Source organism: Argiope bruennichi, chromosome 1, assembly GCF_947563725.1.
Source record: "Argiope bruennichi chromosome 1, qqArgBrue1.1, whole genome shotgun sequence".
Taxonomy (NCBI): Eukaryota; Metazoa; Arthropoda; class Arachnida; order Araneae; family Araneidae; genus Argiope; species Argiope bruennichi.
Window position 1 is genome coordinate 108152440 of NC_079151.1, and position 21918 is coordinate 108174357.

General features: G+C 28.5%; 1 protein-coding gene across 1 annotated transcript in view; it reads left to right on the forward strand.

Annotated features, from left to right (window-relative positions):
- Positions 1 to 21918, forward strand: part of LOC129968543 (synaptotagmin-15-like) — a 287503-nt gene that overhangs the window by 60232 nt on the left and 205353 nt on the right. The gene's annotated exons all lie outside the window — the stretch shown is intronic.

Consider the following 21918-nt stretch of genomic DNA (forward strand, 5'->3'; position numbering starts at 1 on the left):
TATAATTTATTTCTATTATGTATATTAATTTTTATTTTGACCTCATTTTCGTTTTCAGCCATAAATTTTAAATTCAAAATAAAATTTTCAGTAATACTTTAAATGTTCATGGGACCTCTTAAGACAAAGAGTGAAAAAAATATTGCCATGAAAAGAAACATGTTTTAAATGTAAATGTTCAGTTTTGATTGATGATCCTTGTATAGAAATATTCAGCTACAAAATAAAAATTTAATTAAAGCAGACGAATATTAAACAAGCCAAAATAAAGCATATTGTTTCTAAAAATAATAACTGACAGTGTGCCGACGCCACTAGTCTAATTGCCTGGGTAAGTTGCCAGAAGAAGAAAGGGGCGAAAGTGTCTCTAACAGTAATAATTATAATAATAAATATTATTCTTAGAATTAAATAACTGAAAACGATTTTTTTGAAAATTCCTTTTATATAATAATTTTAACTGCATTTGAAGTTATTGAAAATCAAATGGATTAAATAAAGGAAATTAAAAATAACATAGAATGCTCGGATATGGAATTTTATTGTATTAGCAGATATTTTCAAAATGCTATTTTTTTAATTGGATGAAATCAAATTAAAAATACTTTTCAAATATTCTTTCTTCTGTGCCTTTTATTTAAAATGATTGTATTAATATTATAAGAACATCCTTATTAAATTTTATATGAATTATCCTCGATTAAGCTTTAGTTTTCTGTTTTCAGTAATCGAATTAATGCTATCTTATGTAAACATACAGACGAAATGTTTGTTCGTGCTTATGCATTTCGATCTTTAACACAATTATTGCTTATAATTTTTAAAACTCAGTTGGAAAATGAAAAAGTAAAATAAAATAAAAAAATGGATATTATGATAGATATGATCTGTATATTTCATTATATACTATAACAGATTAAGACAAATGGTTTACTAGCAACAGACAGATACACATGGTGTTTATTTTGTGCCAAGTGTAATAAAATCTATTAAAGATATAATTTATAAAAGCTTGTCAAACCAGGAAGTGGTGCGATATTATCACTGAGTTTTACCATTCAGACGATTCTGTCGTTATTGAATAATGGAAGTACGAATTCAATAACATTTGTGCTTTTTGTTTGCAGCTGTACAAATGACGGATTAGCAGAAAAAAAGCGATGTCCGTATGTCGTGGACTTTGCCTTAATCTGATTTCATGTACATTAAACTTTGATTAACGACTACATACGTTTTTCTGGCAGGTGTTTTATGCCTTTACAGAGCTAGTGGTTAATATGTAAATAATAAAAATACTTTTTAAGAACTCAAAGAAATTGTTAAATGATTCACGAAAGTATACTCCTTTTCCAACACTCACTTTTGTATTCTGTTACTTATTCATATCGTAGAGAACTGAGTTCTTTTAATTCCATTCTAAGCTTCAAAATTTAGAACAAGAAACTGGACAAACAGAATGATAAACATATATTAAAACCTTGTTAATTTTTTATTTGTAAAACTTCATTTGGACAATGTAAATAAACTCTATATACAGTGTTTCGCTTCAGCTGAACAATTCTGTACTGAAATTAGGAGGTAATAAAACTTCTACATCTTTATTTAAACAAAGTAAATCAAAAATATTGCTATTCTCTTTTGAAGATAATCTATAGTCAGAAATCACTTTACGATGATTTTCATGATCTAAAATAAATTTCGAGCCTAATTTCATATACCTCTCTAACCTCCACCCCCTATTTTCTGATTTTTCCCCTTCATTAAGTAATTAATACACCAAAGGTTTGCATCAAAATTTGAAATATATAGAATTTAGATTTTGTTTTTCAAATTTGGAAGCAATTACCTTATTAATGATAATTTTTTTGTGTATTTTGATACTTTTTCAGTACATCTCACTACAGAAACTTTTCATTATATTTCAATATAGAACAATTCGGTACATTTAATATAATAATAATAGAGAAATGCTATATATATTTATTGACAATTATTCAAGAAATATAAATTGAACATATTTTTAAAGACAATGTTAAGTTTTACGCCATTATATCTGGTCAGTATTTCAGACACCATCCTTTATTAGGAATTAAATGTCTCTATAGTTGACAGGAACACCAAAATTACTCAAATAAATCATGCAGTCTTAAATTGTCTTTCTTTTTTTTTTAGAAAACACGAAAACCTTCTAGATTTCCCTTTAGGAAATTACTTTTTATGTAACAAATTGTAATGAAAAACGACCTCCACATTCCTAAGCGTGCACTCACCTATTGAAATGCCCTTAAAGCTAGCTTCTAGAAACTCTGGAAACTTATCTATATATTTCTGATTTTCTTCCATTTGCACATGTTTGGTATATCTATAAAAATGCAAACCTTTTTTTATTAAATAATGATTGAAAATAATTAAAAAGGCAAACAGAAGTTGATTTGTAATGGAAATTTTATTAACAGAAGAATATCCCTTTTTTTAATTCCATGTTACCCTATATTAGAGAAAGATAAGTTAGGAACTTACTTTATAAATAAGTATGATTGAATTCAATGCTATAGAATAAAATCTAGGTATAATGTCTTTTTAGCTGGAAGGAAATTGTACTTTTCTCTGTTGATACACATTTTTCTATATTTCATTTTACAAATCTTTATATCTTCCTTTCCCAAATCTTATTATCTCTCTGTATTCTAACTAGTATTTTTCTTGCTCAAAGAATGCTGCCTTCAGAAATGTACTTGCTTTACCAGAGACAGATTTTTTTCTAAAACTTTTCCTTCAAAACTATTTCATGTTTTCTTCTTTCTGTAACCTCTTACTTCACTGCTGTGCAAGTTCAAGTAATGAAATAAACTCATTTGTATTTCTTATAAACGAAAAAAGATATATATATATATATAAACTTCAAACACCACATAATCAAAACCATCTATATAAATTTTCAATACAGTTGTCATAATGATACAATGAATCTGTACTGATGTAAAATAAATCTGGATTACATTACATTATATAAAAGCAACTGCAAGGTACACAGGCAAATGAGACCGATAATACATAACAGGTGAAGCTGTTTTGTAGCGCGGAACTGGGTAACCATGCTAGATGTTTATTTGGTCTTATGTTTTGGTTTCAGAATCCTGTGTCTGTGGAAGAGCTATTTAATTGGAAATTCACCATCCGTATAATTCTGATGTAATCTAAATACGCTGTAATGGCTAATCAAGTCTTAACATTTGCATTAGGAGGATATTTTGGAAATTATCCTGTAGATATCTGTGGAAACAGTATCATTTGATGGTGAATGTGGTGAGATCTCAAAATAGAAAGTTAATTCACCAAATTAAATCTATTATTTTTATATCAATAATGTTTTGAATGCTGAAACACAGGGTGGGCAAAAAATCCTTAAAAACGTTAAAAATTCAAGAAAATAGAAAGAAAAAAACCAAAATAAAAAAAAAACGGTCTGCAGGTTTAACATTGATAGGTCGCGGGATTTTTTTTTAAGATTAGAAAAAAAATTCAAAAAACAGCCAACAGATGGCACTGATACGAACGACTAAGTTGGAAATCTACAAATGAGACAAGCGATTATAAATTCTTACACTCTTTATCCAGAATAACAGTCTTACCATGAACTTTAACCCTCGGATACCTAGGGAGAGAAGAATTTGGTAGGTAGGCTCACTTCAAAATTAAACAAGATCCCTCTTGGGTATTTAACATCTTGTGGACAGATGAAGCTCATTTTTCGCACCATGGCGTTGTTAGTACACATAACTATCGCATCTAGGCGACGTCAGATCCATGAGTGCACGCTGAGAAACCACTGCATTCCTCCATAGTCATAGTGAGGAGTGGGTTTATGATAGGACCCCTCGTCTTTGAAAAACAGCGTCCCGTAAATGGATGGAAAACGGTGGCAGTAAATGCTCAGCCTTATATAACGCTTCTGCGCGAAAAGGTTGTTCCATGTTTGCGTGAGAGAGATGCGCTTTCTGCTGTTACCTTTATGCAAGATGGAGCAACAAGTGACATTGCTATTCCAGTGAAGGAATTCCTGATACAGACGTTTGGGGAAGAGAGAATCATTAGCAGACGTTGCAAGTTTCTCTGTTCTCCTAAAATTAATTCAAAATCCCGGTTGTATCGATCCCGTCCATCCAATCTGTCTGAATTGAAAGGTGAATCCGCCGAGAGATGTCATGTATACAGCCGGACATGCAGCACTCTGCCGTTGCTGGATTTGTGACATGTCTGCAATGGGTAATCACTTTTGGTGGTGGATATGTTGAACACATATTGCTATGATAAATGATTTGGTAACATTATTTTTGTTATTTAAATGTCTTTTCTTTCACTTATGTTCACATTTCCTTCACAAAACGCCACCTACCGGCTAATTTTTAAAAAAAAATCTTTAAAAAAATCCCGTGACTTATCGATGTTAAACCTGCAAACCGTTTTTTATTTTGTTTAATTTTCCTGGTTTTATAAATTTTCTAAGCTTTTACGGACTTTTTGGCCACCCTTTGGTAACGATTGGTTGCATATTTAACGAATATTGATAGCTAATTGTTGTCTTGGACTGAAACTAATATTGAATTCATAATTTATCTTCGACATTTGATTCCAGATCAAAATAAAAATTTCGTTTTAATATCATTTTTACATATTCTTCAAACGCCGGTATGATAATGGTTGTAAATATCATCTGGTTATCTATTTTAATTGCAAGTATTGTTCGAATGGAGCAAAATAAATCGCGAATTTCCGATTGCAAGGCAAAACATTTTAACTTCATAGACAAAGTTGGTTTTTAAATTTAACTTTTTTTTCAATAAATTATTTATCATTCACGTAATTTTAAAAAATAGGCTTTTGTTGTATAATATTCAATTCAAGAGAAAAAAAAAGAAATATGTTTATTTTCTCAAGCATTTCGGCTTAATAGTAATAACGTTATCTTAAAAATATAAGAACTATTTTGTGTAAAAAAATATAATTTAAAATAAAACAATATAATTTATTATAAAAATAAATTTTGTGTAAAAATAATATAAAACTAGTTTAACATTTTAAAATTTATTTTTCATCATAAAATATTATGTAAATTGCATGGCAGTGACAAAGCAAAATATCTATTAGCTTCTAAAGGAATTTAAACAAAGTATTATTCTTCTAGTTATAAAGATGTTATTCTTTTTCTCTTTTCTTAACTCTCACTCTGACTTTTCGTAACTCTGACAGTATATCGTTAAAATTTCGAAGTTTTTTTAAAATAAAATATAATTTTATTACCTTGAGTTTTGCCTGCATTAAATTCCTGCTGTGCGCAGATGGTTAGTATCCCAGCTAGATTAAAAAAAAAACAGATTACAATTGAGAAAAAAATTATTTTGTCACAGAAAAGAATTTGAAAAAATTATCGCGACGTCATTCTCCTTGGAATTTTTTTTTCTGAAAAGATAGCTCACGTGCTGAGATTTGGGTTTCTTTTCCCCATATGATAAGTAATAGGATCAACAAATTATTTATCAAGCTTTAACTTAATGTGCTTTTTATAGCTTGAAATTAAGAAAAAAAAGTAAATGATAAACTATATAATTTTATTTTTTATTATGGATTCAAGCAAGTTAAATTAACTCACCAAACTTACTTTAATGAAAATCATATACAACTGCAAAGACAACTAGAATTAGAACAACTTAGAAAACAATTAAAATTTGGAAAGAAATTGTTTAAAGAATATTTCATTTTAATTTAAGTGTCCCTCCGTTTAAAAAAAATGTGGGTTTTGGAAGAAATTTATAGGAAGCACAGATGTAAGACATTTATCAGTTCATGTAAGACTATTATGCATGAGTAAGTTTGTGTTATTGAGTGCAAAAGATTCTGATAGAAATTTGACTATCAGAATCTAAATTTCTAGTACTAATTTCTGTTACTAAATTTCATGCAAACATTATAAATCAAATTGAAAATAAAAAAAATGACGTATTGAGAATTTATGACAAATAATATGGGGTTTCCCCTTGCTACAATTAATTTTTTTGTATTATTTATAAATTAGTCGTAAAATGGTGCGGTACACATTGTTTTCCTGCATTACATTGAAGAGGGGTATGGTACTTGTATATTATGTGTACCACAATGAATCTCAAAAAATATAAGCTGCCGCCAACAATCTTATTGACAGTTTGGGATTTTATATATAATAGAACTTAGCAATCATGGCGTAATTTGAAAATTTCTAGGTAAGCTCATTATTATAGAATAATCTGAAAATCGCCAGTAAACTTGAGAATGCAACCATCTTAGCATCTTATTTAGAAAAGGTAATAATGAATTCTTGGTATTGTATGTGTAATGACATTGGGCGATCTTGACTCAATCTGAAAATCATCGGTTAAACCTGGGGGCCAAAAAAATAAACAATATTCTATTACAATAATGCAAGATTGATATAATACCAAACAATATAGTATTATTATAGACAACAATAATAGTCAAATAAATGATTCTAACTTTGATATAATACAAACATTTCTTCATTAACTATTATTATGTTTATATTGTTATTTATGTTATGTATTTTTTTACAAAAATATTATTAATTTTTTTCCGAATTTGAAAATAGTTTTGACTGTTAAATATACATTGTTTATCTTTTAAATTGGAAACTAATCCTAATTTAATTAACCTTATTTTACAACAAACCATTTTAGCCTAAAATTGTTCTTTACATTGCCAAGATTAGTTCATTAAAAAAATATCAAAAAACAAACATGTCAGTTAGTTTTGGTTTGTAACAATTATTATTTTATTTTATTTCATGGAAACAATAGTACATTTATATATCAATTATGTTTTACATTGGAAGAATGCGATTACAGTTATTAAATTATTGTTATAGATTTCGTTTGCGAATTCCGACCCAGATGATGAACAATCAATTTAAATGGGTTCATTTAAATTTTATTTAATTTTTCATTTATTCTATTTCATTTATTTAAAATTCTGTTTAATTTCTCATTTACACTATTTAATTCATTTAAATTCTATATAATTTCTCGTTTATTCTATTTAACTTATTTAATTCATTTAAATTCTATTGAATTCATTTAAATTTTATTTAAATAGGTCCAATTAAAAAAGAAAATGCGAAAAAAGCATGGTAGTTATTATTGGCTTCTTACAATCATTACCTATCATCTAAAAAAGCAATAAATTGATGTATTCATTGTATTTTACTTTGGAAGAATGTGATTACACTTATTGAATTATTGATATAAATTTCGTTTACGGATCTCGACTCATAAGTTGAGCATTCTTTTTTTTCATAAAAAATACACTGAAACTGGGAAGTTCCCCATTTCGAAGAAGTAAATGACAAAGTTCCAGTAAATCCATCTCCAATCGCTTCCCTGATCATATGAATCGGAAATGACAAAATCCGCAGCAATTAGTGCATCAATCTGATTCTCGAAATAGGAAGTGAACTCGAGACGCAGAATTGTTCCACTGGAAACAGCGCTGATGTGAATGACGTGATGAGGGGCACTGACGTGAACGTGCCGATTCATCTCGACTGCGGATGAGAGTGGAATCTCTGAATCGGCAATAATTGAACTCGATTTTCCCTCGTTTAAAATCTCAAGTGCCCATGCCCTAGGCATAGAAGAGCTACTGATTTACCATCCCTGGACGGAGATTCCATCGGACAAATTGTATTAGGATTAGAAATTGGGGAATCAGAGATTTTGATTAGGTGCCATGGGGTGTATGGAACGAAACGAGGGCAGGTGCTATTGTAATTTGTATCATATTTGTCGCCACGGGTTTTATGATATTACTTTATAGATTTATAGAGATGATGGCATTGCTATATGCAGGGGATAAAATAATTTTTTAGTTGATATATATTTTGGAGTTAATAACGGAAGTTAAGCAATCAGGAACATAGATTTTCAATTCTTTTTTATAAAAATGGCTATGGCACTATTTAATATTACAATATTCACTTTTTTTAAAAGTTCAGATTTATAAACATTAGATCTATCAGTTTATAATTCTTCAAATGCAATCTTAAATTACGGAAAAAATCTAACATAATTTTTGTTTACAAAAAGCGTTTTACACACACCTGAAATACAGGCAAAATATTATTTAATTAGATATTTCTAAATGAAAAAAATATGAAGTAAAAATAAATAATATGAAAATGAATATCTCACATTAGTTTACATGTTACACTGAAAAAAGCGGTAAAAATATCTTTAATTTCCATGACGATTAGTTATATTTTCTTGATTCATCAAATACACCCGATTAACATTTTATAATTTATCTTTCTAACTTTTTCTAAATTAACTTTATTCCTAATTTTCACAAAATAATCTTCTATTCTTTATTTCTATTACATAATAATTGTCTTTAATGATCAGCCAGCTGGTTCATCAAAATTATAAGATGTAGAAAGGTAGATTGAATTTCGTTGTGGGTAAATTAATCTTACTGCCTTTTTACACAAAATGCTTTTAAATCTTATATATTATTTTAGAATAATTCGAATTATTTAAGAAGACTTTGACAATTACGTTCATTATGCTCTACGTTTTTCCAAGTTTCTGTTCATTAAAGTTTGAAGTTTCGTTTTGAAAGCAGAATAATGAAACTAACTAATGCAGAAACTTGCTTGCTGAATCAAAACATATTCGTTGGAAGTTTAAGGACAGAAAAGAGAATTAATCAAAATTGGAGATTTGTAAGTAATACATAATATTTTTTTAATGATTTAGATAATATATCAGAGGACTGTACAATAAATAGTTCTATTATTTAATAAAAAAATCATCGCGCTTTAGTAAGAAAGTAAAGCATCAAGATAAAAGAGAAACAATATAAAAGTGTTTGACAGTGTATAATTTAAAAAAAATCAATGCTTATTTTTGAGTTAAACATTACCTATAATTGCCCTATTATTCAAAAATGTTATTAAACACGTGATGTAAGCAGAAACTTATTCAATACGGAAAAATATTATATCACACACTGGATCAAATAATAAAAACTATAATAAGACTTTAATAACATAAACCGGTTTTTGATACTTTGATTGACAATAAAAGAAGAAAAAAGAACTTGTGTGAAAAATATTGGAGAATCATTGACAAATATATAATGAATATACTATTGTAAAATATGCTTAATATTATATTTAAATAATAATTAAATCTAGACTAAAAAATTTTACAGCAATTAAAGATTATTATAAATATTATTTTTAGAATTCAAAATGGTATAAAAGCAATTTTTCCCCAAAATAATATCCGGTGTTATGGTGAGAAAACACGCTCACTCAGCTTAAATCGCTGACAGATAACTGTCAGCGAGCTTGTAAAGTGCCGTAAGGCACAACACATATATTTGCAAATCAAAACTATCTATTTCAAATTTTGTTTTACAGAGTATATGTTCCCAGAATTTGCAGAACATTTTATTTATAACATTAAAATTCTTAGTTTCAGGAAAAAGAATGTGTCGAAAAGAATTAGTCGTTAAATTTAATTATATTATGAATTATATGATTTTCAATTTTATGTAATGTATTTTCTACCTATGTTCTACATAAATAATATTTTTATGCAGTTTAAACAATTCTTACTGCTTGAACATAGTAAAGATCTATAGGAATCTACATTAATAAAGTTAAAAAAAAATATTCGCGAATTTCATTTTGAGAATTTTTTATTGTGATATGGTATTTTGCATTGCAATTAAAATCCACAATTGCAGACACATACATAAAAAAATCTTTCATTGGAAAATTCACAAAAAGAAAAAAAAAAAAAATACCAGCATGTATTAGAGTTTAATACTATTGTCTGAACGAACTAATTTTATTTTAGATTATTTTTGCAGATAAAACCTTGAAATATGGGTTTAACCCTTTTTTATATTTGATTGAAATAAATATCTAAGCTTATATTAAATCATCCGAAAAAGAAGATTTATTAGAGTTTCCGTTTTTATTTCTTCTAGAAAAATGAAAACATCTGCATTTATTATTTATTTATCTTTTTGGAATGCCTGAGCCGAACGTAACGTTAACTCCATAAAAAGTGCAAAAAATCATTTGTGATTGGAGGTATTCAATTGTTCAGTGCTTTCTTTTTGAAAGAAAAAATAATGGAACGAATTTAAAAATAAATGCACCGTATTCTTCTGCTCCGAAGGATTTTCAATTTTTTTCCAAGCTTTTTTTTTTCTGTTCGGTAAGTTAATTACTGCTTGTTTGAGATCCAAATCAGACAAATGGAATTAAAACACACGCCAGAATATATATAAAAAAAGTTTTCGCTTAAACAGTCAATATGCTTTGAAAATAAGAAGAAAACTTTCTGTTTAAAACAATTCGTAAATTAAATAAAAATAATTTTCTAAAAGTTTTTATCTTTTTTTAAAGAAGTAATTTGATTCCTGTGATTATTTCTTATTTCATGCCGTATTTTTTTGTTCTCTTTCATGAATATCTCTAGCTTTTTAATATTTTTCTTTATGTAAATATGAAAACATATTTTTAATTTCATATTCAAATTCTATTATAGAACATGTCTGGTTAAAATGAATTAATTTAGTTTATTAGTGTTAGAAATGAACAATTCTTAGAATTTATTTTCTGTTAACTATCAACGTTTTTAATAGATAGCTAGCTATTGTGAGATAAAATAAAGTTCAAAAAATGAAAATTTCCCTTTTAGCCGAAATGTTCCCGAATTTTTTAAAATCATTTATCTATGGAATTATTTATTGAAATTCTAATTAAAATAATACAAAAATGTCTGGAATCTGCATTTTTCTGAAATACAAAGGTATTTTAAGAATTTTTTTTTCCTACTTAATGTAATTCGATGACAAATATATACAAAAGAGACACAAAAATTTTTTCTGAAAGTCGCTATACAACTGGAAAGTTAGAAAACGACGAATAAAAAAAATCTGTAAAATTAATTAACGAATTCAACGAATTTCCAATAAAAAGGCTAAAATTAGGCAATAAAAATCTTGCATTTTATATCAATTTTTCATTTTTTAAAATGTTTATTTTTATTTGTTATTAGATTTTTTCACTTTTCCTCGCCAGGAATACTGATTGTTTTTAATTTAAATCAATGATTTTGTTTATTTTATGATGTTCATGATTTTTTCAATAAATTATTTTTATCAACAGCATCTGACATATATTGAAATTTTGTTATTTCAATAGCTTTACACTTGTTCTCATCATCGTGTCTATGAAATATCCTAATAGTGTCAAGTCCCATGACATCATAGCGCTATTAAAACCGTAACTGTCCGCGTGATTTGTCTTCAACATTCAATAACAATGATGCTGTAACTTGACATCTTTATTCTTCGTATAAATTAGACATATATTGAACAAAATTCTTCTTCCTACGCTCTTAAAAATGAAAAAAAAAATCGCTCTTATACATTTGATAAAAAATTTAAAAGGTTTGAATTTTTGTGTAGCAATAAAAAATTTAGCAAAAAATGTAGCAATTTATTTTTCGAAGTCATTATGGGAAAAAAAAAATGCTGGATCTGTAAAATCTTTTAACCCCTTCACTGATTCTCCCCCCCTTTACTTTGAAATTAGATGAAGCCTCCAATTTTAGAATATTTTGTCGTTTCGATTCATTTAAGGTATCCATACACATTGAAAAGGTCGATTTTTGCTAAAAAGGGCATTTTTTCAAAAATTATTTTATTGGATAGACCAGTTCTTTGAGCTATCCAAAACAAATTTGCTTTTGTCTCAATGTTAATTAGAAGTCAAAATATTAATATTTTCGTAATGATCAGTAAACCGGAAGTGGACATTTAAATAACCGGAAGTACAGATTTAAAGGGCCAAAAACATGTTACAAATTTGTATAAACACAAATTTAGTTTTAAATGCGGAAAATGTTTTGCACAGATAAACACAAAATACCAATGAAACTTTCAAGGAAGTTTTGTAGAAATTTGTACTTAAAGATATCTTTGTTGAGTTCTGAATCCTCAGATTAGGGGGTATTTATGTCTGTAATACATTTTAAAGAAGTTTTTATAGGATTACTGAATATCCTTAAGGTTGTTGGAGTGTATCCTGGTGTAAATTCAGTTAGAGCATTTGCTGAGCTCGACAAAGACATAATAAATGAATCTAAACAGCATTCACTACCAAATGTAAAAATTACCAGAAAAAAGAATTTAAATGATTAAAAAAGAAAAATTATTAAAAGATGAGGAAGAAGAAGCAAAAGTATAAATGTAGTGAATTTTAAGTATGTACGCCCATAATTTATTATTAAAACATGTTACTATATACTTTAAATGCATTTTTCTCGAAACTGATATTTACTTACTTTGTCGCTCACTTCAAATCAAATAACTCAAAATATAATTATCATATTATTATGAAATTTGATGGACTTTGTCTTTATTCTAAAAAATTTAACTAAACTTAATTTAACTAAAAAAATGTAGATCGAGTGAATTTTTTTTTTTTTTTAATTTACAGCCTATTGTTTGAATAATAATGCCAGAAATTTACTAAAATTCTCTAGATAAATATTCGACTGGTTGTAAAATGTTTATTTATTATTATAACCATACGATTGTAGTTTATTTCCTACAGAAAACTATGTAATTTATTTTGATATAAGTTTTGCTCGGATGAGAATAATAATTTTTGGTTTAGCCAATTTGAAGAATTTGCTTTAATTTATGCTATTAAATGCCAATTTTCAAAAATTATGAATGCGTATTTCAAATATTGACATTCTATTGCTAATCTTTAATAATCCTAAACCCAGAAACATGGTTAAAGTATGTCTACACCATGTTGTTCTAAAAAAGTTCTCCGAACGTGTTCGGATACCTTAAGAATTTATATAGAACACTTGAGATATTCATTTATTCTTTGTAATGTTCGTATAGCATTATAGCAATTACGAATAGCTTAACTGCTGATTGATAGAATCAAAATAAGATAAATCGATGCACGCACGGGCAAACCGGTTATCGCAGGAAAATATTTTATAAAAGTCTGCAAGCAGCTTCTAACTCAAATCTATACACTTTTTATATGAATCATTTCGTATACTTATTGAGATCACAGTAGAAAATGTCGGTCTTAGAAACTAACATATTTAACAATTTCCTTTGACATATATGAATATATTTAACTATTTTTTAAATTTTTGTTTGGTTTTCAAATGCATATGAAATAAAAATTCATTCATTTTTATAAGTTGCACACTTTTTATGCTGATTTCAGTAAAATATGTGGAAATAGTATACACAGCTGATGTGGAACAATGCTTCCATAGCATTTCCTCCTCTGCGCGTTCGAAAGTTCTCCCACCCCGAGATTATGCTCCTCCCCTCTGAAAGTTTCCATCGATTCCTGCTAAGTTGCCTAACTACAGGGACTTCGCTCAATAAAGATGATATTTTGGGAAGCGCCCGGCGCCTCCTGCTCCCTGCAATTAGGTTCCCCTCCGTTGCTCAACATGGCCCGGGCACAAGTTGCGCATTGGGTCCCTCTCAGGTCCCGGAATCCTCCCGAACAGCTACAGATATTGGTTACCTGGAACACTTTTGGACTTCCAAGGGATTCACGAATTTCACTTTGTTTGGGTGAAAGATAGGATCTCAATGCGTTGCTATATATCAACCCGGAATAACTCACTCCAGAGTTAATTTATCTTCTGCGACACAATAGAATGGCATGCTTATTGATATGTGGTTGTGCTTAAATTAACTTTAATTTATTATAGGTTTGAGTATTTTTTTAAGAATATAATTTATTCTCTAAATTGACTTTTTTTTATCATTTTAATAAAAAATACAGTCTTGGAGGTTGAAGTTTTTTTGCTTCTGCACACGTTTATAGAAATATAATGTATATTAAAATGCATACTTTAAATGTAGCATATGTAGCTTTGCAATATGCTTTCAGAAGTCGCAGCTTTGCTAATAAAAATTTGCAGTATTCTTCTCTTAAAGGTAGAACTCATCCATGATAATCCTTCGCTGAAATAATAAAGATTATAATATGTTAGGTCAATAGAATTTTGCAAATAATTAGTAATCTGCATTATACATACATGTGTGTGTGTGTGTATGTAGAAGAAGGGATGGTAAAACTAACCGTTAAGAGACATAATTTTTTTCCTTCAATCATTTGATTTTGAGATTTTGATAGGGATTTCTTGACACGTGTCAATTTAGGAAACTGAATCTTTGGTATCTTTAAAAGAATATTGTAAACACCAGGAATATTTATCCCTTTAATCCGAGAGTGAGAAAATGTTGAATTTGTCAGTTTTCCAGAGCGCATGTAGAGTTAATTAAATAAAAAAAAGTGAGGATTAGACCAGTAAATAAGAGAACATTTTAAAATAATGTTAATATGCACTAAATTAAGATAAAAATCAGAGAAGTTATTAGGAAAGGTGACTGCCTTCGTTGAAAATGGCATTTTTCGACCATCTTGGTCAAAAAAATTTTTTTCAAAAATATTTTAATTCAAACATTTTTTTTTCTAAAACAGTTTTTCTTTTCATTTTATGTCTTCTAGAAGCCTAGATATATCAAATTAAAAAAGTGCAGTGTAGTTGAAAATTAACCGGAAGTGTCAGTCTGCAACCGGAAGTTGTTGTAAAATGCCCCTTTTATCATATTTTTTACCTTTTTTTTTGTTTTAAAACGCAAATAATAATTTTATAATGTTGCTAGTGCACGGCCATAACTTTTGAATATCTACTTTTTTAATTTTCTTCTTGGTAAATGGCAACATTGTCACTCTCTCGAGACTTCGTTTACATTGTAGTTCGCTTTTCGACTCTTATTTTTCTTTGCAATTTTTTCACTGAAATCTATTTTTTCTAGATTTCATTTTGATCATAAATCACATTTAACTTTGTTAAAATGGGTCACGCAAAAAAATATCGCAGCACGAAATGAAAGTTTGCTGGGAATCGCTATTCAAATGCAAGTACCAAAACAGATGATCAGCATGTTCCTGATAATGGTGATCAGAAATTAACTGCGTTTCGAAACTTGTAAGTACCAGTTATGATGATTTTGCAAAAGAAACTCTTTCTGAATTCACTGGAAATCGTATCATAAGTGTGCAAATATTGATATCTGTAATTGCTCCATTATGTTGTCCTATGTGCTTCAAAAATTATTTGGTGCTACATGAAGATTCCAGATTTGGTTTATCATCAAATTTTTGTATAAGATGCAAAAACTGCAGCTTTGTAAAAGGATTTCCTTCAGTGATGAAAGTCGATAACAAGAATCACTTGAACACACTTGTTGTTTTGGCTTTAAGATTGATTGGAAAAGAATACAATGGTGGGAGAAAACTTTTCTGTCTTCTGGATTTGCCATTTCTTTCCAAAATAACTTTTAGAAATCAAGAGATAAAACTTAAGGAGGCTGCTTCTGAAGCAGCTAAAAAATCTATGAAAACTACTGCTAATAAAATCATATCACAGAAAAATACCTCAAATTGTGGAGTGTCTGTGGACGGTACATGGCAGAAACGTGGTTATTCTTCCCGCAATGGTTGCGTAAGTTGCATATCAGTTGACACTAGAAAGGTGTTAGATATTGAAATAATGTCCAATTTTTGTAGAGAGTGCAACAGCATGTCAAAATCTAACAAGAAAAAGCATACGTGTCGAAATCACAAAGGTTCTGCTTCTAGTATGGAGACATTCGGAGCCTATCGTATATTTGAACGCTCTGAAGAATCAAGAAATTTGCAATATACACAGTATTATGGCGATGGTGACTCCAAAGCTTACGATGCTGTGAAAAATATATATGGTGCAAATACGGTCACCAAATTAGAATGAATTGGTCACGTGCAAAAAAGAGTTGGCAGTCGGTTGAGAAAATTGAAAAAATCAACAGAGGGCCTGAAAGGCAAGGGCAAATTAACTGATAATTTTATCGACAGATTACAGAATTACTATGGAATTGCCATTCGTAGTAATCTTGATAATCTAAATAACATGCAGTCTGGAGTTATTGCAGCATTTTACAACTGTTGTTCCAGCTTCAAACATCCTATGCATGGGCAATGTCCAGTAGGTGTCGATAGCTGGTGTCTATCTATGGCACAGGGGAAAACCTTTCTTGGGAAATACATTGGACTTCCAGAAAAAATTATTAACATCATCAAACCTTTATATATGCAGCTTTGTGATCAAAAACTGTTAAAGAAGTGCTTGCATGGAATGACACAAAATGCTAATGAGAGTTTTAATGGTTTGCTCTGGAATAAAGTCCCAAAACAACATTTTGTTGAGCTCCAAACTCTGTCTTTGGGGTTCTATATTGCTGTCCTTCAATTTAATGAAGGTGGGAATGGCATAAAAAGTGTATTAAATCAATTGGAAATAGAAGTTGGTAGTCAAATTCATAAAGGACTAAAGCTTTTTGATTATGAGCGAATTTGTAGCTCAAAAAGGCACTCATTACCAGCTGCAAAAGTTCAAAGAAAGAAAAAAAGAGCCCAGCGAAAGAAAAAATGTGCAATGCATGAAGTAAAAGAAGGTTTGACCTATAAATGTGGAGAATTTTAGACTGATTTATGAAGAGGAAATGCTTTTTTAAATTAACTGTAAACTTTAAACTCATTTTTCTCAAAATAATTTTTTCGATAGAAGTTGTAAACCATTAACATGATATCTCCAGCATTAATTAATATTTTTTAATGAAATTTTCAGAAAATGATTTTTATATCATTGTCTATGAAATAAACTAAAAGTTTTGTTATACATGTAATACTTTTTTACTTATAGCCTTTTTTGTTAGAAAATATCTGAAAAATTATGAATAATGTGTACATTGCAACATAAAAACCTTCATAATATTTTTGCATTTCAATAAATCTCTTAGATTTTAGTTCATTTTAAAGATAACTATCTTATGTATGATATGTGCAAAGAAAATTTTAATTGCTGAATTAGAATTTTGTGTAGAGTGTTAACCGATTTGGTTAATTTTTGCTAAAATTTACATCAAATTTGACAATTAAAAAAAATGGGGCAGTCACAGAATTTTTTAAAATAGATTTTTATTCTTATAATATCCCACTTAACTAGAAAACACCAATTAAAGCTTAAAAATAGCCTTTTTAAAAAAAATTGTCTCGAACGTAGGCAGTCACCTTAAAATTAGATTAAAGAATGCAATTACATACACACACACACGAATACATATATATATATGCTTGTGTATATTTGCAAAATTGTTTCTTTAACTTCAGCGTTTTGCTTTTCATTATTTCTCTCATGTTAAAATAATTAGTTTACAAAAAAAAAATAGAGATTTGATGAAATCAGTATATTTTATATAATAATGATTTTAAAGAGAGGAAAAAAACAGTATTTTTTTATTTTCATAAAAAGCTTTTAGTTCTTTAGATATTCCTTACAGCTTCTACATTTACCGTATTATTTTTTTCTCTGAATTCCATTTCTTTTTTATTTGTGGTTGAATTCTTTATTTTAAGAGAAAAGCTTTAAGAAGAAATGCTTTCTTGAAAAGAAATGCGTCTCATAAGCATAAAAAAATCTTTTTTTTAAACGGTAAAAAACTGGAATATGCAAAAAGTGTTCAGAGTAATTAAGGCTAAACGCTAAGAATAGGAGTATGTTGTTAGGTAGAACAGTACATTAGGCATCTGTTTTTAACATTTTCAAATGCGTTTTTCATTTCTTTTTTGTTCTTTTAAAGAGAAAAACATTGCATTCTTTAAAAATTCCTTAACTCATTATGGTCTTAAGATGTTACAAAGAAATGGTAACATATCAAAAATTAAATTATTAAAGAGCATTGTATTTAAGGCTTAGAATGCGAAAGTACTTTGTAACCTAATACCATTACTAAATTTAAAAAAAGATCTTTTCCATATGCATGCAATAATTATAATAATTTTTGAAAATGTGGTTAAAATTAAAACTTTTTAGTAAAACATATCTGCATAAATGAAACATTTATGTAATATTTTGAAGAAAATAAAATTGGTGTAATGCTTTCCATGTATTTTCTTTAGACAGCACAATCAACGAAATTTAATTATTGTTAATTATTTAAATCAATTTTTAACAGAAATATAAGTTTTGTTTTTGATATATCAATAAAAGTATGAAATATATGCATACATATTTGTTTGGAAAATAAAACAATATTATGCTTTATTTGGGAGAACAATTGCAGATAACAAAAATTATTTGTATGTTAAATTGGTTTTTCAAACTTTTTAGTATAAAATGCACATGTAATCAAGATATTATAATAACGGTGTAATAAAGCATTGTTGAGAATTTATTCTTCATTTTCTCTATATTCGGCATTACATTTGAATGTATTGAATAAATTTGTCCATGGATCATAATTTAATTTATTTTTCACCTTGAGAAAGTAATTTCGTAGTTTTTCATGTATTTTAAATAATATGTTACTACAATAATATTTTTACTGATTTATCTTTTATATCCTATCCTTTCCAATATATATATTTCCAAATAAATTACATCAAAGATTATATATAAACTCATTTGCTGTATGTATAAGAGTTCAATATTTCCTTTTCTTTCGAATTTTCTCTGAATGTAACTAAATTAAGCCTCGCTGCCTATCGATAAAATAAAATATTACTCTAAAAATAAATGATTCGAAATGAGATTCAAGGCACGTGGACAAATCCTATGTCTATCGTAAGTTAACTTCAAAATAATTAAATCAATTGCTCTCTATTATGAAATATAATTACTCCTCTTCAACTAATTGATCCCAGTCAGAGAAAATACTTTTTTTTCACAGGTCTAAAAATTAATATTATTAATACAGGATTAAATCTTGTTATTCATAACATAAACAACTAGAATAGAAAAAAAAAGTGAAGAATGTGTCTTAAGCATATTAAAATTTCCAACTATGAATAAATTTCATTATCTTTTATCATGAATTAAAAAAAAGAATTATTCATTTTCTGCACCGAGCTATCAAGAGTCAAAGTACTAAATAAACACTTCATTGCACTTGTGCTCTGATGGTGACAACATGCCTTGGCTACTAAATATAAATCGGGGGGGGGGGGGTTATAAGTTGTATTAGCATCATGTGACAACAGAATGCTGTATTCATTTGAGGTTTCTGAAGTCTCAAAGAAGCACGGGCAGAAAATAAAGAATAGGTTCATAAAAAGTTATAGCCCTAAGAAGTACAAAGAATAAAATAGGAATCAACGCGAAACAGCTAGTCAAATATCGAAAGTTATATATATATATATATATATATATATATGCGTGTGTGTGTTTGTTTGTTTCTGTGTGTGTGTCTGTCTGTCTGTGTGTGTGTGTGTGTGTAATTTTTTTTTTAATTTTCATTTTCTCTAGTTGGCAAAAAAAAGTTGTGGAGCTCAAACGATCTTGAGATGATCAAAAATCATCGCTTTTCTGAATGTTGGTGATTGCGAAGTTTGAGTCATTTGAGAACAGAATGTTTTTCTGTCGGATTGGTACCACGTTACTTTAAAAAATAATATTCTCCCTTAATAACTTCATATTTGCGATAGAATATTTTGTATTTGGATGTAGTCTAATCTAATACAAACATAAAACGATGAGGATCCCAATAATTAATTGATTGTTGAAGTCGTACTTGATGCTAGATATTTTACTCTCAGAGAAAGGCAGATGTGAGAACATATATTGGAAGTTCTTCAGGAATGCAAATTAATTTTTATACCTAAAAATAGGAAAATCAGATTCTACCTTCTCAACTGGATAACAGAAAATTCAATGTTTCTATTTTATCACGAGTCTTTGGGTCATGGACTTGTCTAAACGTATTACAATAGATGAAATTAGAACCCCTACCACTGACAAGTCCCTCGTATAATATATTTTGAATAATTCATTGGAAAATTTGCACTGAAATGAGTTGTTCCTTGGTCGGTGAAAGTTTTATTTATTTATTTATTTATTTTTATTTAGTAAGATTAAATCACGTTAAAAACATTCACATTATGTAACAAAAAAAAATTGTTATTGGTGTTCCAAATGTTTTGCCATCTCTCAGCGAAAAAATATATGCCGTTAAGCCCGAACACGGAATATTAATCATCCGATCGGCTTTTTAGCCATTTTCCAAAATATTTCAGAGATTATTATACTCTTAACAACAAAGTGCGATATTTTTCACTAGACCTATTTTAACCATAAATGATGCCATATTCCTGATATAAATCTTGGCATTTTATTTTTATGTTTTTTCAAACAGTGAATGACGATAAAACAATTTCTTATTGATGACACATATTTTGCAATTATATAAACATTATATACAGGATGAATATAAAAAAAACTGTCCCGATATGCGAGACCGTAACTATCATACCTTTCACAGGAACGGAATAATATTTTGGTTCAAGGTTTTTTGAAGTATGCGCTAAAGATTCATATGAAAAACAACAGTTAAGCTCTAACAGTTAGGGTTACAGCGACAAAATATCAAAATTTTCACATTTCAGCACCAACTTTTTTTACCAACCAACCAAGGCGTTCTTCACAGAATAAAAACAATAAAAAGCGTTCGAACTGTATCCGTAGCGCAAAACTCTCCAGCGTTAGACAAACTAAGAAGAAAAGAGAAAACAACTTTGTTGTGCTTAATAAAGCAGTTCAATAGATTCCTTTCGGCATGGCGCGTGCTTTGATTCTAGGCAACATCTGCCGCATGCAAGTTATTATCGTGGTTGAAGTAGACCAAGTAGGAAATTTTTGAATCACAATAAAGGTTTTTCTCTGTTGTTTCTCTGCTGTTATTGGTAATTTTTTCTTTTCTTTTTAATTTGTCTAACGCTGGTGATTTTTGTGTTACAGGTACCGTTAAACGCTATTCATTGTTTCTTGCTATAGAGAACTAATTTCAATTAAAAAAAGTTGGCATTGCCTTTTAAAAATTTTGAAATTTTGTCATTGTAACCGTAATCATTAGAGATTAACCGTTGCTTTTCATAAAATTCTAGAGCACATACCACAAAATATTTTGATCCAAAATTTTATTCCTTTCCTGTGAATGGTACGATTGCCATGGTCTCATATATTGGGATAGTTTTTTCCATAATTACCCTGCACTGGATTGTGGAATGAAAGGATAACATCAAAATTTCCATATTTGTTATAAAATTTTCTTCTTGTATTTCTGTTGTTATTTATCTTATCACTTGTTTAGGAATAATTGTTAAATTTTGAATTCCATGTCATAAGAAGACAAGCAAAAATGAAATCTACTTCAAAAACCTGCGTTACAAAGTGAATTCATTTTCTGTTTCAACATTATTCAAAAGTGCATATAAAAAAATATGTATCGTCTGTTATCTAAGACAAGTATAAAGAGTAAAAATTTTGGTATAAACAAGGGAAAAGTAGAAGAACAAACGGACTGTTATTTTGCGTCCACAAAATCCTCAGTTTATGTTAGGAATTGGAAAGAGATAGTTCCCATGGCAACCGACAACCTGGTATTCTTCAATGAAAAAGAAAACTTTTGCAATGATAAACATTTCAAATGGCAACTGCTTTTTAATAACGTATTCGCCAAGTTCTGTATATGTTTTCCACAACAGTTTGGTAATTTAATCTCATTCAGAAACGGGAATTTTTGTCATTTGTTAGAATCTGAAGTTTTCTCTAGCATTGCAATCCAATAAAAAGTAAGAAACTCTTCTTAGAATGAATAATAACAAAAAGCGAAATTCAGAGAAGAAGAGTTGCTTATTTATTTTTGCTTTTTTAAGTATGTCCTATGTTTTACAGATCAAATATTAGTTTTTCATTT